The sequence below is a fragment of the Euphorbia lathyris genome, chromosome 10, assembly GCF_963576675.1.
Source record: "Euphorbia lathyris chromosome 10, ddEupLath1.1, whole genome shotgun sequence".
NCBI lineage: Eukaryota > Viridiplantae > Streptophyta > Magnoliopsida > Malpighiales > Euphorbiaceae > Euphorbia > Euphorbia lathyris.
Window position 1 is genome coordinate 62238676 of NC_088919.1, and position 17355 is coordinate 62256030.

General features: G+C 35.4%; 1 pseudogene; it reads left to right on the plus strand.

The window, feature by feature from the left end:
• The first annotated feature begins 14537 nt into the window (after positions 1 to 14537).
• Positions 14538 to 17355, plus strand: part of LOC136208191 (putative ABC transporter C family member 15) — a 32299-nt pseudogene continuing 29481 nt past the window's right edge.

Genomic DNA, 17355 nt, shown 5'->3' on the forward strand with positions numbered 1-17355 from the left:
ACGTATTTGTAAATTTATTATAGTATTAATTTATTGGGTAGTGCTATTTGGATAGAAAAATTTGGCTAGAATGACTAGAATTCTTTATTTTAAAAGTGAAATGACAACGGTGACCTTATAGTTATAATATATAGTTAATTTGTTTATGTACTTATAGTTAACTAATAGACTCGATTTCATGACTCAATTACAATACATTGTTTTTTTTTTTTTTTGGAAACATCCAATACATTATTTCTCTTTATTATCTATTAATAGTCTTGTATAACTAATCGTAAGTAATCCATTTATTAATTATTTAATTTTTATTTGTAGATTATTATCTTTTTCATCTTTTGCAATTTTAAGTAGTATTTTTTTTTTAAAAAAAATTACAGGTTATTGTTAGTAATATTTTCAAATAATACTAATTTTAATATTATCACGTGTGGATTGGGTGCGGGCTTAGCAGAGAAATTAACTCTCGATTAATATTGGTTAAGTTTATAGATTTTTGCGCTCCAAAACTTGAAATATAAACGAAACAATTGGTGATAGACGTAAGGATTGAAAAAGTCCCCATTGGGGTTTTAGCGCCATTATAGAAAACTTTGTTAGATAACTAATTTTATTTAAACTATTACGAGTAAGTAAATGATGAGTAAATAAAGGAAAATAAAAGTGTGAAATTGACACGAAATTTTATGAAAAATTGATATTTTATTGATAATGAAAGGGTTTAAATATATATTTACAATTGAAATAATTTATATATCAACATATAGCTAAACCAATTGCAAAATTGAATGTAAACAAAGTAATAAGCAAACTTGGAAGATGGTTTATGTCGCTAACACGGCTTAATTTCATGGTTTCATATGACGGTTTATGTTAGCTGACCCGAATCATTTCGGAACTAAAGCTGTGTTGTTGTTGTAATGATTTATTGAAAAATTGCTAAAATTATAAAAAATCATTCAAATATATTTTTTTTGGAAGGATTCAAATATAATTATTGAAAAATATAAAAAATTTAAACCTGAGGATTGAAAATAAAATTTACCAAACCAAATAAAAAAACAGAAATGAAAATCTTGTATGGTATTTATAACTTTGTATAATACTAATACCGTAAATGTAATACTCCACTTGGACAGGAATAATAGATGATTGTGAAAGAGGGTATTTACAATTTTGTGTTAGGCGTCTTTGGTGGTTCAAACGACATCAGTTTGGTTAATAAAACCTTCCTTGTCTTGATTCCTAAGGTTGCCAAGCCTTCTTCCTTTCTCCAGATGAGACCCATCAGTCTTTGTAATGTCTTGTATAAAGCTATTACTAAGATTGTGGCTAATAGAATCCGGAAGATCCTTCCGATTATTATTAGCCAGAGTCAAGGGAGCTTTGTTCCTGGTAGACAATTGATGGATAACGTTGTTATTGCCCAGGAGGTTGTCCATTCTATGAAGATTAAGAAAGGCAAGAAAGGGATCGTGGCTCTCAAGTTGGATCTCGAGAAAGCCTATGATAGGTTGAACTGGAGTTTTCTTCTGGATAGTTTAGCCAAAGCTGGTATTCCGGAGAACTGGAGGCATTTGATTGAAAAGTGTATCTCCTCTCATGTTTTCCAGGTTATGATCAATGGGGACATGTCCGATGAGTTCTCTCCTTCCAGGGGAATTCGTCAAGGAGATCCTATGAGCCCTTTCCTCTTTGTTATTGCCATGGAAAGGTTGTCTCACCTGATCCAAGAGGCGGTGAGCAAAGGGACTCTCCACCCTGTTTCCATCAACAGACATTGCCCCCCTGTTACCCATTTACTCTTTGCTGATGATGTAATGCTGTTTGTGGAGGGTAATGAGGATCAAATTAATGCTGTGATGGATATCCTCGACTGCTTTTGTGAGGCTTCTGGCCAGAAGATTAACACCCAGAAATCCCGGATGCTTTGCTCCAAGAATATGGATAATAGCTTGTGTAGAAGGTTGAGTGAGATGTCTGGCATTCCCCTGACTCATTCGTTTGGAAAATATCTCGGGGTCCCTTTTCATAGTGACAGGGTTTCCAAAGCCTCTTTTAAAGATGTTTTGGACAAGTCTAACGGTTTATGTGCCAGCTGGAAGGCTAATTCTCTTTCCCTTGCAAGTCGCCTTACTTTAGTCCAGTCTATCAACTGCGCTGCTCCGAATCATATCATGCAAGCCTGTAAGCTCCCTGAGCCGGTCCTCAATGACCTTGATAAGATTAATCGGCGTTTTCTGTGGGGAGAATCTGGAGATGGGAGGAAGGTTCACCTGGTCCCTTGGAAGGAAGCCTGCCAGCCTAAGAGCAGGGGGGGTCTTGGTATAAGGCAAGCTAAGGACAATAATAAAGTCCTGCTTATGAAGCTTCTTTGGAGAATGTGGCAATCCCCCTCCTCCCTTTGGGTTCGTCTTCTGTGCGGTAAGTATAGGAAAGATAAAATCTTTGGTGGCCCGAAGGAGAGGGTTGTCAGCTGTTCCTTCCTCTAGAAAGGGCTTAGTACTGTCTTTGCTGAGTTCTGTACGGGGATTGGCTTGGAAGTGGACAATGGGAGATCCATTAGTTTCTGGTATGACACCTAGATTGGTGACAAACCGTTGATTGAGGTGTGCATCGCCCATCCCCCAAATGTTCTCCTCTCCTGGAAAGTTGCTGACGTGGTGGACTCGGAGGGAGACTGGATCTGGTCTAAGTTCGATTCCTTCTTTAGCCTGGAGACCCTCCTTAATATTAGAGGTGTGAAAATTAGTAATCAGGAGGAGGATAAGGACAGACACTGCTGGGCCTTGACTAATAATGGTGCTTACTCCTGTAAATCGGCCTATGAAGCTTTTTCTCCTAATAGGGCTGATCCTCCCTTGGAGATTTGGAAGACCATTTGGGCCCTCAGAATCACGTACCGCATTAGAAGTTTCCTTTGGCTGGGAGTAAAAAACAGGCTCCTCACTAATGTAGATAGATATAGAAGACACTTGGTTGCTTCTGGTGCCTGTAGCAGATGCAGCGGCCATGTGGAAACCTTGTGCCATGCTCTGAGGGATTGCCCGAATAGTAGGAAGGTTTGGGAAAGGGTCCTTCCGCACCATATCCTTCCTTCCTTTATGGCCTTCTCTGATATGGACTGGTTTTCTAAAGGCATTAATGAGGATTTGTTGGCCAGTATGGAGCATGGGGCTATCCTCTTCGCTATTATGTGTCACCAAATTTGGAAATGGAGGAATAAAGAGTTATTTGCTGAGGAGACTGTCCTTATTCCTGACCTGGGGCTTTATTTCTCTAATAAACTCTCTGTCATTATAAAGAGCTTTAAAGGAGAGCCCCTGATTCACTCTTCCCCGGATAAAGAGGTTCAGTTAGTAGGTTGGATTAAGTCTAGAGAAGGGACTGTCAAGTTGAATACTGATGGCTCCTGCCTTAATAATGGCAGAATTGCTGCGGGTGGAGCTCTTCGGGATGCTGGTGGCACCTGGCTGGCTGGGTTTACCCATAACCTGGGTACGGGCTCCTCCTTTTCTGCGGAGCTATGGGGTATTTTGTCAGGTATTAAACTCGCCATTCGCTTGGGTGTTAGAAGGCTTTCGGTGGAGTCTGACAATTTGGAGGCTATTAACAGGATTTCGGATAGCCAGGTTGTTTGTCTTAAGAGTCAGAATCTCATTAAAGCCATCTTGAGGCTTCGTCCTGCCTTCGATTCTCTTACATTCTCCCATATTTATAGGGAGCAAAACCGCGTGGCGGATCGCTTGGCAACTGCTGGGCATGGAGGGATGTTAGGTGTTTCTACCCTTTCCGTTCCTCCTTCTTTTCTGTTACCTTTTCTTCTTGAAGATAGGATTGGGGTTAGTCTTCCTATACTGATCCCGGGTTAGGTTTTTGTTTGTTTTGTTTTTCCCTTTCCCTTCTTACCAAAAAAAAAAAGAAAAGAAAAAAAAGAAATAGAAATCCAAATAAAGAAGAATTTAGGCCATTAATTATAAAGGTTATATATATAATGTTAAATTAGTAAATGCAAATTATTCTATCCATTCTATCCTAAAATATTTCTATTCAAATGGTAGTACCGTAATTTATTTAACTAAAAGCACAAAACAATAAATGAGTATTGGTAAAATAATATAACAATATTATATAAATTTAACACTAATTTCAATATGAAGAGAGAAAGTCTAATATATTAATTAAGGAGTGAGAAACATGATGTGCATGTATTAAGGAGTTATGTTTAATATATTAATTAAGGAGAGAGAAACAAATTGTGTATTTATTAAGGAGTTATGTTTAATATATTAATTAAAGAGAGAGAAACTCCGAGAAAATTGTGTCAATGATATCACCGACACAACAAACAAATTTGTCGCAACTGCTTACCTAGGAGCTCAACATCGACACATACATATCTGACAGAATTTCGTTGTGATGAGGATTACCGACACAAATGAAGACATCTCATACGGATATTTCTGTCGGTGATATCATTTTTTCTTGTAGTGATTGTTATATTTCATTTGTAAAACGTTCAACGAACAAAACTGCTCATGCATTTGCTAAAGCTGTCATTTCAAAGCCTTCGCATGGAGAGTGGCTCCAGCCACCTCCGTTCCTCACTGATATCATTGCTTCTGATATTTTTTAGAGAAAAGTATAAAAATAAACATTGTGGTTACACTTATTTTCGATCACACCCTTGTGGTTTAAAAATATACAAATTGGTACCTCGATGTTCATTCCGTTAGCAAACACGTACCAAATTGACTAACGGTGTTAAAAGTCAAAAGGAAAAGAGTTAATTTGGTCCTTATATTTATTTATTTTGATATATTAACCTCCCTTATTATCTAATTATCACAAAAGAACCCCAAAATTAAAAATAAAAATCAATTACACTATTTTTTTTGTTTCTTTTTAATTTTTTTTCTTACTTTCTCTCTCTTGTCTCCTCCTCTTTGTTAATTTCTCTCTAAAATCAATTGAAAAAGTTGTGGATTTTGATAGTATTTCCATCGCTTGCTTAAATCTATTGAAAAAGTAAAGCAGAAATTAAAGTTTGCATCTTTTCCCACTCTAATCAAGGTTAGATTAAGTAGAAAGATGAGTTTGATTCAGCTGAAAATTACTTTTGTGAAGCTTCAAGTTCATACCATTTGATCTCTCTGCGAAGAACAAGTTAAGGATTTTATTCTGGGTTTTGTCAATTCAGTTAAAATTGATTTTGATTGAAGCAAATATGGATCCAGTAGCAGCACATGGCCGGCCACTTCCGCCTCCTTTTCACACCAGAGATCTTCATTTACATGCTCATCATCACCATCAATTTCAGCAAAATCAGCGGCAAAATTCAGAAGATGAGCTAAGCGGCAATGGCAGTGGAGGAGGAGTATACAACAGTCGTGGTCAAAGAGAGAGCACGATGAAAGAAATGAATTAATCTCGATGAGGAGCGGTGGAGACGGTGAAATGACGAGAAGACCAGGAGGAAGACCTGCCGGATTGAAGAACAAACCTAAACCCCAATTATAATAACCAGAGATAGTTTAGATGTTAAGAGTGAGAAATTAACAAAGAGGAGAGAGAAAGAAGAAAAAAATAGAAGAGAGGAGAGAAATTGTGTAATTGATTTTTATTTTTAATTTTGGGGTTCTTTTATGATAATTAGATAATAATGGAGGTTAATATATCAAAATAAATAAATATAAGAATCAAATTAACTCTTTTCTTTTTAACTTTTAACACGATTAGTCAATTTGGTACGTGTTTGCTAACGGAATGAGTCTCAAGGTACTAATTTGTACATTTTTAAACCACAATGGTGTGATCGAAAATAGATGTAACCACAAGGTTTATTTTTATACTTTTCCCTATTTTTAAATAAAGCTTATCCTTTCAAACAAAAAATTGATAACCACAGGCTATGTAAAGGTATATGATATTCATTTTTTTACTATTAAATATTTTTATTTAGTGAATCATAAGTTGATATTAACATTTGTGTACATGTATTGTTATTAAGTATAGTAGTTACTTAAGTGATGAAGTATAAGATGAAATAATTAGTTGTTGTAATAATAAACTCAATTTTCATTTCTACCTTGTTTTGACACCATCAACTAGCTATTTTTTTTTACATAAGATTTGATCATTCATGATAACAATCAACAATCAAAAAAGGAAAAAATTCAAAAAACACACCAAACCACAAGTCATTTTCAAACATAAACTACGTAATTTAAAAATTTATAAACTGGTACCTTGTGGAGCAAAAGCAGTCCAAACTGACTAACGATATAAAAAAAAAGTTAAAAGTCAAATAATAAAGAGTTATTTTGATCTTTATGTTTATTTATTTTATAAATTAACCTCTTTATCACAAACAAACCCCAAAACAAAAATAAAATATCAAATTCACCAAATTTTCCTTCCCTCGCATTTCTTTTTGATTTTTTTTTCTCTTTCTAAACACACTCATTCTCCCTCTCTATTTTCTCTCTCTAAAAATACATGTAGACATAGATTTTACACTCATAAAATAGGGGGTTAATAACAGAGGTTGATGTACATAAAATGGAATGGATCATTTTTGGAAGTAGAATAATATTATCATAAATTTGTCTAAACCCTTCAATTTTATTTCTAAACCACTGGAAAAAACTTCGACCTCTATTTTATAAACGTGAATTAACCCCTTATTGTAAGGATGTAAAAAGGTATTTTTTAGAGAGAGAAAATAGAGAGGGAGAGTGAGTGTGTGTCTAAAGAGAGAATGAAAATAAATCAAAAAGAGATGTAAGAATGAGAAGATGGTGAATTTGATATTTTGTTTCATTTTGGGGTTTGTTTGTGATAATTAGAATATAAAGGGGTTAATTTATAAAACAAATAATATAAAGTCAAAATAGTTATTTTCCATTTGACATTTGACTTTTTTTTTGACACCGTTAGTCAGTTTGGACTGCCTTTGCTAACAGAATGAAACTATAAGGTATCAGTTTGCAAACTTTTAAACCACGTAGTATATATTTGAAAATGACTCAAATTATAAGGTTTGTTTTTATATTTTTCTCAAAAAAAAAATTTAAAATTTAACTTTCACAGGTGGATGGTCAAATAAAATTTGGTTAAATGCACCATTGGTCACTGGATTTACATAGTTGTCTCAAAATGGTCACTCAACTTCAATTTGTATCAATAAAATCACTCAACTTTTAGTTTTGTCTTAAATAGGTCCATATGACGATTTCAGTGATTAAAAGGCATCGAAATGATGACGTAGGTGACATGTCAGCGTGAGTCAACTCAGATCTCTGACCGAAACAAGACATGACATCCACGTGTCGGTTATTTTTATGAAAAAAACAATTTTTTCATAAAAATAACCGACATGTGATAGCTATGTGGCGCATACGTGGATGGCATGTGTTGTTTCGGTTAGATATTTGAGTTGACTGATGCAGACATACCACGCATGTCATCATTTCGATGATTTTTAATCACTGAAATCACCTGAGTGACCTAATTAAGACAAAACTCAAAGTTGAGTAATTTTATTGAGAAAATTGAAGTTGAGGGACCATTTTAACACAACCATGCAAGTTCAGTGACCAATAATACATTTAACCCAATAAAATTAGAAGCAAAATTGATTGTCAAATAATTGAACTTACACATTAGCAGTCAAATACAATTAAAATAAAAATTGACACTCAGATTGTTATTTGCCATTACGAAAACAAAATATATAGTAGCTATGCTTATATGACTAGCTCAGATATAAATTTTTAAAAATTAAAATTCTTTTAATTAACATATTAATATATTTTAACATATTAAATTTTAAATTATTTTTTATATTTATTTTAAATATATTTATACATGGATCAATAAATAGTAAAATTTATAGATGAATTTTCTTTTTCAAATATTCCGTTTGTGCATGCTAGTTGTGTTAAAATTGGATTTCATGAAAAAATATCTGTAATTTCCACTGTAAACCCTTATCGAGGTCTGTGGTTTGCCCTGACCTTGAGAGTGGGTAGACCTATCCTTACCTAAACTTTTTTTTGATAAAAAAAAATAAATTTAAATGGCCTAATATACAAATAAGCCCCTAAATTTGTTCAAATGTTGCAACTGTTGAAAAAATAGAGTAAAATTGATATTTAGTAAGGACTTAATTGTACTTTTGAAGGACTAAATTGAAATCTTTTGGAATATATTATTCCAATTGAAGCAACACTCAATTTATTAAAATTAACTATCTTCTACCTTACACTAACCATTACAATAGATAGACCCTCTAATTTATAGAAGTAGCAAAAAAGAAAGAAAATACAAAAAAAAAAAAAAAATACACTTATAAGAAAATTCAAACACACCCATATCATTTACCTAATCTTATCTTATCCTTGACTTTCTCTCCATACTACACGGATTGACTTGAAATTTCATCTTTCTTTCTCTTTTTTTTTTAAATAAATTATTATTATAACAAATTAAGTTTAACTTTTAACATACCCCCTTAAACTTAATTTTCCGTAACTTCCAATAGAGCTCTCAATTGTTTGAACACATCGTATTTTAACGTCTTTGTAAAAATATCTGCAATCTGATCTTTCGTTTTCACGTACTTAAGTCTCACCTCCTTTTGCTCAATGCACTCCCGAATAAAATGATACCTCGTGTCGATGTGTTTACTCCGGTCATGAAACACTGGATTTTTAGCTAATGCTAATGCAGACTTGTTATCAACGAAAATCTCCGTCGAATCTCGTTCTTCCATCTGAAATTCTTTTAACAATCTTTGGAGCCATATTGCATGACAGACACATGATGTTGCAGCAACATATTCAGCTTCACATGTAGATAACGTCACGATCGATTGCTTCTTTGAACTCCATGTGAATGCTGTGTCACCCAGAAGAAATACAAATCCAGTTGTACTTTTTCGGTCATCTTTGTCACCAGCCCAGTCACTATCACTGTACCCAACTAATTTGAAATCATCAGATTTTGAATAAAGTAAACCCAAATTAGTTGTACCTTTCACGTAACGGAGAATTCTTTTTGCTGCATTCCAATGTGACACCGTTGGGGCTTCCATGTATCGACTTACTAAGCCGACTGCAAAAAGAATATCCGGTCTCGTACATGTCAAGTATCTGAGACTTCCGACCAAGCTTCGGAACAATGTCGGGTTGACTCTGTCTCCACCTTCATCTTTTGTCAACTTGATTCCACATTCGACTGGCGTGCTGACGGAATTATAATTTTCCATCTGGAACTTCTTTAAGATCTCCTTCGCAAAACCACTTTGAGAAATAAAAATTCCGTCGTCATTCTGCTTCACTTCAATGCCAAGATAATATGACATTAGACCAATGTCAGTCATCTCAAACTCACAAGTCATTGTCTTCTTGAACTCCTCAAACATCTTAGGATTGTTCCCTGTAAAAATGAGATCATCCACATACAAACATACAAGTAACATATCTCCATTTTTCACCTTTGCATACAGGGCATATTCATGTGGGCATTTGACAAAACCATTTTCTTGAAAATATTTGTCAATGCGACTGTTCCAGGCTCGTGGTTCTTGCTTAAGACCATAAAGTGCCTTTTTCAGTTTTAGCACTTTATTTTCTTGACCTTTCACAACATACCCAGGTGGTTGCTGGATATAAATTTCCTCTTCCAGATATCCGTTGAGAAATGCGGATTTCACGTCCATTTGATGGATTCTCCACCCGTGTTGAGCAGCTACAGAAATTATCAGTCTGATACTCTCCATTCTGGCAACAGGAGCAAAAACTTCATTGTAGTCAATTCCGGGTCGTTGACTGAACCCTTTCGCCACCAATCTTGCTTTATGTCGGACAATTTCACCGTTTGCATCTTTCTTTGCTTTGAACACCCATTTAATTCCAATGGGGTTTTGACCGGCCGGAAGTGATGTCAGCTCCCATGTTTTATTTTTCTCGATCGAATGAATCTCCTCTTCCATGGCTTGTCTCCATTTTTCATCCTTCATTGCTTCTTCTGGATCTGTTGGTTCATCATTAACAAAATGACAATAAAGAGTTAATTCATCATCGAGATTTCTTGTTACATCATAGAGATCTTTAATAGGTATGAATTTTTTTGGCTTTCCGGGCGGATGTTCATTTGAACTATCTCCATCACTCGAGGACGAACTCGAACTGGATGAGCTTACTGATGTCGAACTGGTTGCTGGTGGTGTTGTGGCTGCGATTGTGGCTGGTTCTTCCTGATCATTGTCTTCATCCATGAAAGGATAAAAACTGTAGTTGTTTTCTTTTTCACCGGTTCAGTCCCAAACCGCTTCTTCATCAATGGTGACATCTCTACTGATTACAATTTTCTGAGTTTGTGGATCGAACATTTTGTACCCTTTGGAATGTTCTGAATAGCCCACAAACAAATATTTCTTGCTTTTATCATCTAGCTTCTTGCGTTCTTCATCCGGTACATGGACATGAGCAACACTGCCAAAAACACGCAAATGAGAAATACTGGGTTTTATTCCGCTCCATGCTTCTTGTGGAGTTTGATCCCAAACACTGACAGTTGGTGATCTGTTCAACAGGTAGACAGCACAGTCTACTGCTTTGGCCCATAACTCCTTCGGTAAATTTTTACTTTTTAACATGCTCCTCACCATGTTGAGCACAGTTCTGTTCTTTCTTTCTACTACGCCATTTTGTTGAGGTGATCTGGGGACTGAAAGGAAATGACGGATTCCATGATCTTCACAAAATTGCTTGAAAGAGATGGACATGTATTCACCATCTCTGTCTGATCTGAGTGCTTAATAAAATGGCCACTTTCTTTCTCCACTTGGACTTTGAATTTTTTAAATGTCTCAAAAACTTCTGTTTTTTCCTTCAAAAAATACACCCAAGTTTTTCTACTATAATCATCAATGAAAAGTAGAAAATATTTATTTTTACCCAAGGACTGTGGAGTGATCGGTCCACACACATCTGTGTGAACTAGCTCAAGTGGCGCCTTTGCTCTTGACATTGACTCCTTTGGAAAACTGGTTCTGAATTGTTTTCCAACAAAACATCCTTGACATAGTTGATGAGGCTGGTCAATGTGAGGCAATCCGTTTACCATCTGCTTCTGTCCCAACTGCTTCAGTCCTCCAAAATTGAGATGCCCGTACCGTAAATGCCAAAGCCAGGGGGGACTTTGCACACAAGCTTTCAAACATTTAGCCACGTCTGTCTGAATGTTAATTGTGAACATTCTGTTTCTCGCCATTGGTACACGTGCAATCAACTCCTTTTTCTCATTCAACAGGAGTAGTTTCCGATCCACCATGTGAACTTCATAATTTTTCTCTAGTAACTGTCCCAAACTCAAAATATTGCTTTTCATGCTAGGAACATAATAAACATTATCAATAAACTGGTGAGCGCCGTTTTTGAGCCGAATAAGAATTGTTCCTTTGCCTGTAATAGGAACCTTGGAGGAATCTCCAAATACAACATTACCGCGAACGGATTCCTAGAGCTCCACGAACATCTTCTTGTCACCACACATATGGTTACTTGCCGCATTGTCAAGATACCATATATTATTTTCGTGATTTTCTTCACCTTCATAGGTAAGTAACACTGTGCCAGTTACTTCCTCATCTTGAATATTATTGGCAGTCTCCTCTACCTCTTTAGGCGGACTCCAACATTCCACTGCGTAGTGACCATACTTGGAGCAATTATAACACTGAATATTGGACTTGTCACGTCCTTCATTCGGCCTCCAGTTTCCTCTTCCTTGACCGCGTCCTCGACCTCTTCCTCTGCCTTTGGTGAATTGAGTGCTTCTGTCATTGTTGTTGTTGCCGTTTTCATTTCTGCCTTGACTTCTGCCACGTCCTCGTCCTCTACCATTTCCTCCTCGACCTCTTTCGCGTCCTCTGCCGGACTGACTACTTTCGCCATTTTTAAACACAGCCTTCGTTGCTAAGACTTGTTCTGCGGAATCTTCTCTTCGTTTCTCAAACCGCTCCTCGCGTGCTTGTAGTGACCCTACAACTTCGTCAACTGACATTTCACTGATGTCTCTAGACTCATCCATAGCCACCACTACATAATCAAATTTTGGTAGTAGTGATCGCAGAATTTTTTCAACAATTCTGGACTCTTCAATTTTTTCTCCATACTGCCGCATCTGATTTACGACAAATTTTACTCGGGATGAGTAATCACTAATGGCTTCCGTCCCTTTCATCCTCATCATCTCAAATTCTCCTCTCAGCATCTGTAAACGAACTTTTTTCACTTTCTCCTCCCCTTGAAGAGAAACTCGTAGGATTTCCCACGCTTGTTTGGCGGTCGTAGCTTCGGCTACTTTCTCGAACATTAATTCATCCAAACCTTGATGGATGAGAGTAAGCGCCTTTTGATCGCTTTTGCGATTTTTCTGCAGAGTATCTTTTTCTGTCTGTGTCAACGCTACCTCGTTACTTGGGACTACGTAGCCTTTTTCGACTATATCCCAGACATCTTGACATCCGAGTAACGCCTTCATTCGAATACACCAACTTGAATAATTGGTTTTGGTGAGCTAAGGGTATTGATAAGGAAGTTTGAGACCGTCTGACATTTTTGTAGGGTTTGTTTTGCGAAAGACTGACTCTCGTAACGTGGCTCTGATACCACTTTGTTGAAAAAATAGAGTAAAATTGATATTTAGTAAGGACTTAATTGTACTTTTGAAGGACTAAATTGAAATCTTTTGGAATATATTATTCCAATTGAAGCAACACTCAATTTATTAAAATTAACTATCTTCTACCTTACACTAACCATTACAATAGATAGACCCTCTAATTTATAGAGGTAGCAAAAAAGAAAGAAAATAACAAAAAAAAAAAAAAAAAACACTTATAAGAAAATTCAAACACACCCATATCATTTACCTAATCTTATCTTATCCTTGACTTTCTCTCCATACTACACGGATTCACTTGAAATTTCATCTTTCTTTCTTTTTTTTTTTTTTTTTTTTAATAAATTATTATTATAACAAATTAAGTTTAACTTTTAACAGCAACTGCCCCCTTCAACTTTCAATTGTAATAACTTACCCCTCAAACTTGTCCAATTATAAAACATAACCCCAAATTGCTGACATGGACTGCAATTGAAGAAACACGTGAAATACAAAAGCTGTAACGCTCGTGGAGTATGATAATCAGAGCTTTGACGTGATACGAATCCGGGGAAACGTTTTTACGGTTGCTTCAAGTATGAGGTAAAAAAATTCTCAAAATGGAGTTATGTTTTACAATTGGACAAATTTGAGGGGTAAGTTGTTTCAATTGAAAGTTTGGGAAGGGCAGTTGCAACATTTGAACAAGTTTAAGGGGTTATTTGTGTATTAGGCCAATTTAAATATATGTTCCCAAGTTCCAAATTAATTTCTTTTTGAAAATTATAAATATAATTATCCCTATATTAATTTTCAAACTATAATTAAGAATGAAAAGTACAATTACTAGAAATAGAAATAGTAACTGTTCTTTTCTCATTTTCTTTTTTGTTTTATTCTTTTTTATTTATTTTTCTGATTTATTATTTTTATTTTATCACCTATATAATATAATATAATTATAATATATTCTATTTAATTATATAAAAATAAAACTAAAATATTAGCCGCAAACAATAATACATGTTATATATTTTCTTATTCTTTATTTGCAATTTAATACAATATGGTGGTGTAGCTTAAACAATTTACACTAATTACTCAAAAAATTGAATACTTTAATAAATGGATAAGGTATCAAAATAGGTCTAAGGTTTTTGGGAGAGTACCAATTTAGACTCCACGTTCGAAATAGCACCAATATAGGCCAAACGTTTACAACATAATATCAATTTAAGCTTAACGTTTACAACATAGCATCAATTTAGGAATTACTAACAGAACGTGATACGTCATCCGTTAAGTCTGCCAACTCAGCGCCACATCACATAAAGTACCAAAATAAGCCTAAGGTTTTTGGGGAAGTACCAATTTAGGCTTAACGTTTACAAAATAGTATCAATATAGGCTTAACGTTTACAAAATAATATGAATTTAAGCTTAACGTTTACAAAATATATCAAATTTAAAAACGTCACAATTAATCATATTATATTCTTTCTCTATTAACTTTATATGTTTTTTTGTTTAGTTCTATATTCTTATTTATTATAATACAATTAATTAGTATTCTTGTCCATTAAGATCTTATATTTGTTTTCATCAATGATTCCATCATTCCTAAATATCAAAATTTTGTGGATATTCGATTGCTTTTAGTTTGCATATATTACATGAGCTATAGTTTTTGATGGTAATGTCGATAAAGAGGAGAGATGGTTTTTGTTAGCTTTTGATTTAATATGATCAGCATTTTAGTCTTTTGCCAATGTTGGGTGTTTTAGTCTTTTCTTTACTTTCTCAATAAAGCTATATATATATATATATATATAGCTCTTGTATTGGTATCGTGTGATATATGAAAATTGAGCAATAGTGTTTGGCTATTCTCTCCAAATCCTGTGTCTATCCTAATTCTTTTTCTACCTTTTTCACAGTTTTAAATTTTAATTCAAGCATGGAACAATCTTCATCTACCAAAGTCACCATTACTGTTCTCTGTAATTTCTTGATTTTGTCTCTCAATTTTGGTTTTGGGTTATGTGAGTTTTGGAATCATCAGATTGTTGGTTATAGTTTCATCTTCTTTGCTCTAACATGGAGTTTAGCTACTGCTATTTCAATCTATTGTAAACGGACCGTGTTAAGAGAAGGTAATAAGTGGCCTTTAGTGCTGATTTTTTGGTGGGTGTTTTCTTACATTTTCTACTCACTTTCTGTCTCCGTTTACTTGCTTAACCGTTTCACCTCCATTGATTTTTCTGTTCTATTGCCTGAATTCAGCAATGAAAGCTACATTGTTGATTTCATTTCCTTCCCATTGTCAATACTACTTTGCTTCCATGGTTTAACATATAGTGGTAGTAGTAATAAGATGCAAAGTGATGTTGAAGAATCTTTGCTTGTAAAAGATCGTGAAATCAATTTAACTAGCTTGCCTAATGCTGGAATTTGGAGCCAAATCACATTCCAATGGCTGAATCCACTGTTTAGTAGGGGAAGATTGCAAAAACTGGAAGTATCTCAAATTCCGCAAATTCCGCAATCAGAAACAGCAAAGCATGCTTCCTCATTGCTTGAAGAATCTCTTGGGAAAGGAAACACTGAGACCTCTAATTTGCAGATGTCCATTTTTTATTCGGTGAGGAAATCTTTGATCATAAATGGGATATTTGCAGGTAACCGGTTGTTTTCTTACTCTTTGGATTCTGTTTAGAAAGCAGATTTTGTCCCATCTTTTTGAACTGCTACTTTTCATCTTTTGCAGGCATTAATACGCTTGCCTCCTATATGGGTCCTCTTCTGATAACACGATTTGTGAGTTTCTTATCCGAGAAACATGATGATTCGAGCTATCTCTATGGGTTTATTCTCGCATCCATCTTCTTCTTCTCAAAGACTATAGAATCATTAACTCAAATACAGTGGTATTTCGGAGCTCAGAGGATTGGCATACGAGTAAGAGCAGCGCTAATTGTAATGATCTATAAGAAATCTCTATCCGTCAAATATGCTGGCCCCAGCAGTGGCAAAATAGTAAATATGATCAATGTGGATGTGGAGAGAATTGGAGATTTCTGCTGGAACATCCATGGAGTTTGGCTGCTGCTACTTCAGGTCTTTTTAGCCCTTATAATTCTTTACATGAATCTTGGTGCTGCCCCTTCATTGGCTGCTCTTTCTTCCACAATTTTAGTAATGGTGAGCAATATTCCCTTGGCTAATAAGCAAGAAAAGCTTCACTCTAGGATAATGGAATCTAAGGATTCTAGAATTAAAGCAACTTTAGAAACTCTTAAGAGCATGAGAGTTCTGAAATTGTATTAATGGGAATCAACATTTTTGAATAGGCTTCTTCAACTTAGAGACACAGAGAGAAATTGGCTAAATAAATACTTGTATACAAAGTCAGCCATAGCCTTTCTGTTTTGGGCCTCACCGACTCTAGTTACTGTTATTACCTTTAGGGTCTGCATCTTGTTAAAAATACCATTAACAACAGGCACAATGCTTTCTGCTTTAGCTACTTTCAGAATTTTGCAAGAGCCAATTTACAACCTGCCGGAGCTCATTTCCATGGCTACTCAAACTAAAGTGTCCATTGATCGAATCCAGGAGATTTTAAGAGAAGAGGGTCAAAGAAAGCAGATACCGTTCCATGTTCCGTCAGTATCAGACCTTGCGATTGAACTTGAAGCCGGAGAATATGGTTGGGATACAAGTGACTACAAGTTGAAGAAACCTGCCATAAAAATTGTAGACAATATCAAAATAATGAAGGGCTATAAAGTTGCAGTTTGTGGACCAGTTGGGTCTGGAAAATCAAGCCTACTTTGTAGTATACTGACTGAAATCCCCAAAATTACCGGAGCAGCAATTAAGGTTTACGGAACAAAGGCTTATGTTCCCTAAAGTGCTTGGATTCAAACAGGAACAGTGAAAGAAAATGTGCTATTTGGCAAGGATATGAATCAGGCCTTCTATGAAGAAGTTTTGGAAGCTTGTGCTTTGAACCAAGATATTGGGGCATGGATTAACGGGGATTTGACTTTGGTGGGAGAGAGAGGGCTCAATTTGAGTGGAGTGCAGAAGTAGAGAATTCAACTTGCCAGGGTTGTTTACAGTAAGTCGGATGTTTATATCCTGGATGATCCTTTCAGTGTTGTTGATGCACGTACTGGAGCACATCTGTTCAATGTAAGCGCCTTTCTGTTATTATTTCAAGCTCTTTGTATGTTACTAAAACAATCATGTATAAAAGTTGGATTTTTTTGTGTGCAGACATGTCCTCCTCAGCTTATAAAGGAGTGTTTACTTAACTTTTGTTGCTTCAGCTTATAAAGGAGCTTTGGTTCCCGTCGTCCTCCTTTGCCAAGTCCTCTTCCAAGGACTACAAATGGGCAGCAATTATTGCATTGCTTGGGCATCGGAGGATAGACACGGTGTTTCCAGGGAGAAAATGATTTGGATATTTGCTTTGTTATCTGGTGGAAGCTTTGTCTTTATATTAGGAAGAGCAGTTTTGATGGCAACTATTGCTGTTGAGACTGCTCAAAGACTTTTCCTGGGAATGATTAGATCAGTTTTTCGAGCACCTATATCGTTCTTCGATTCAACACCTTCAAGTTGAATTCTCAGCAGGGTAAGAATTTCTGTCTAATTCTCAGTTCAGTAGTGTCCGCC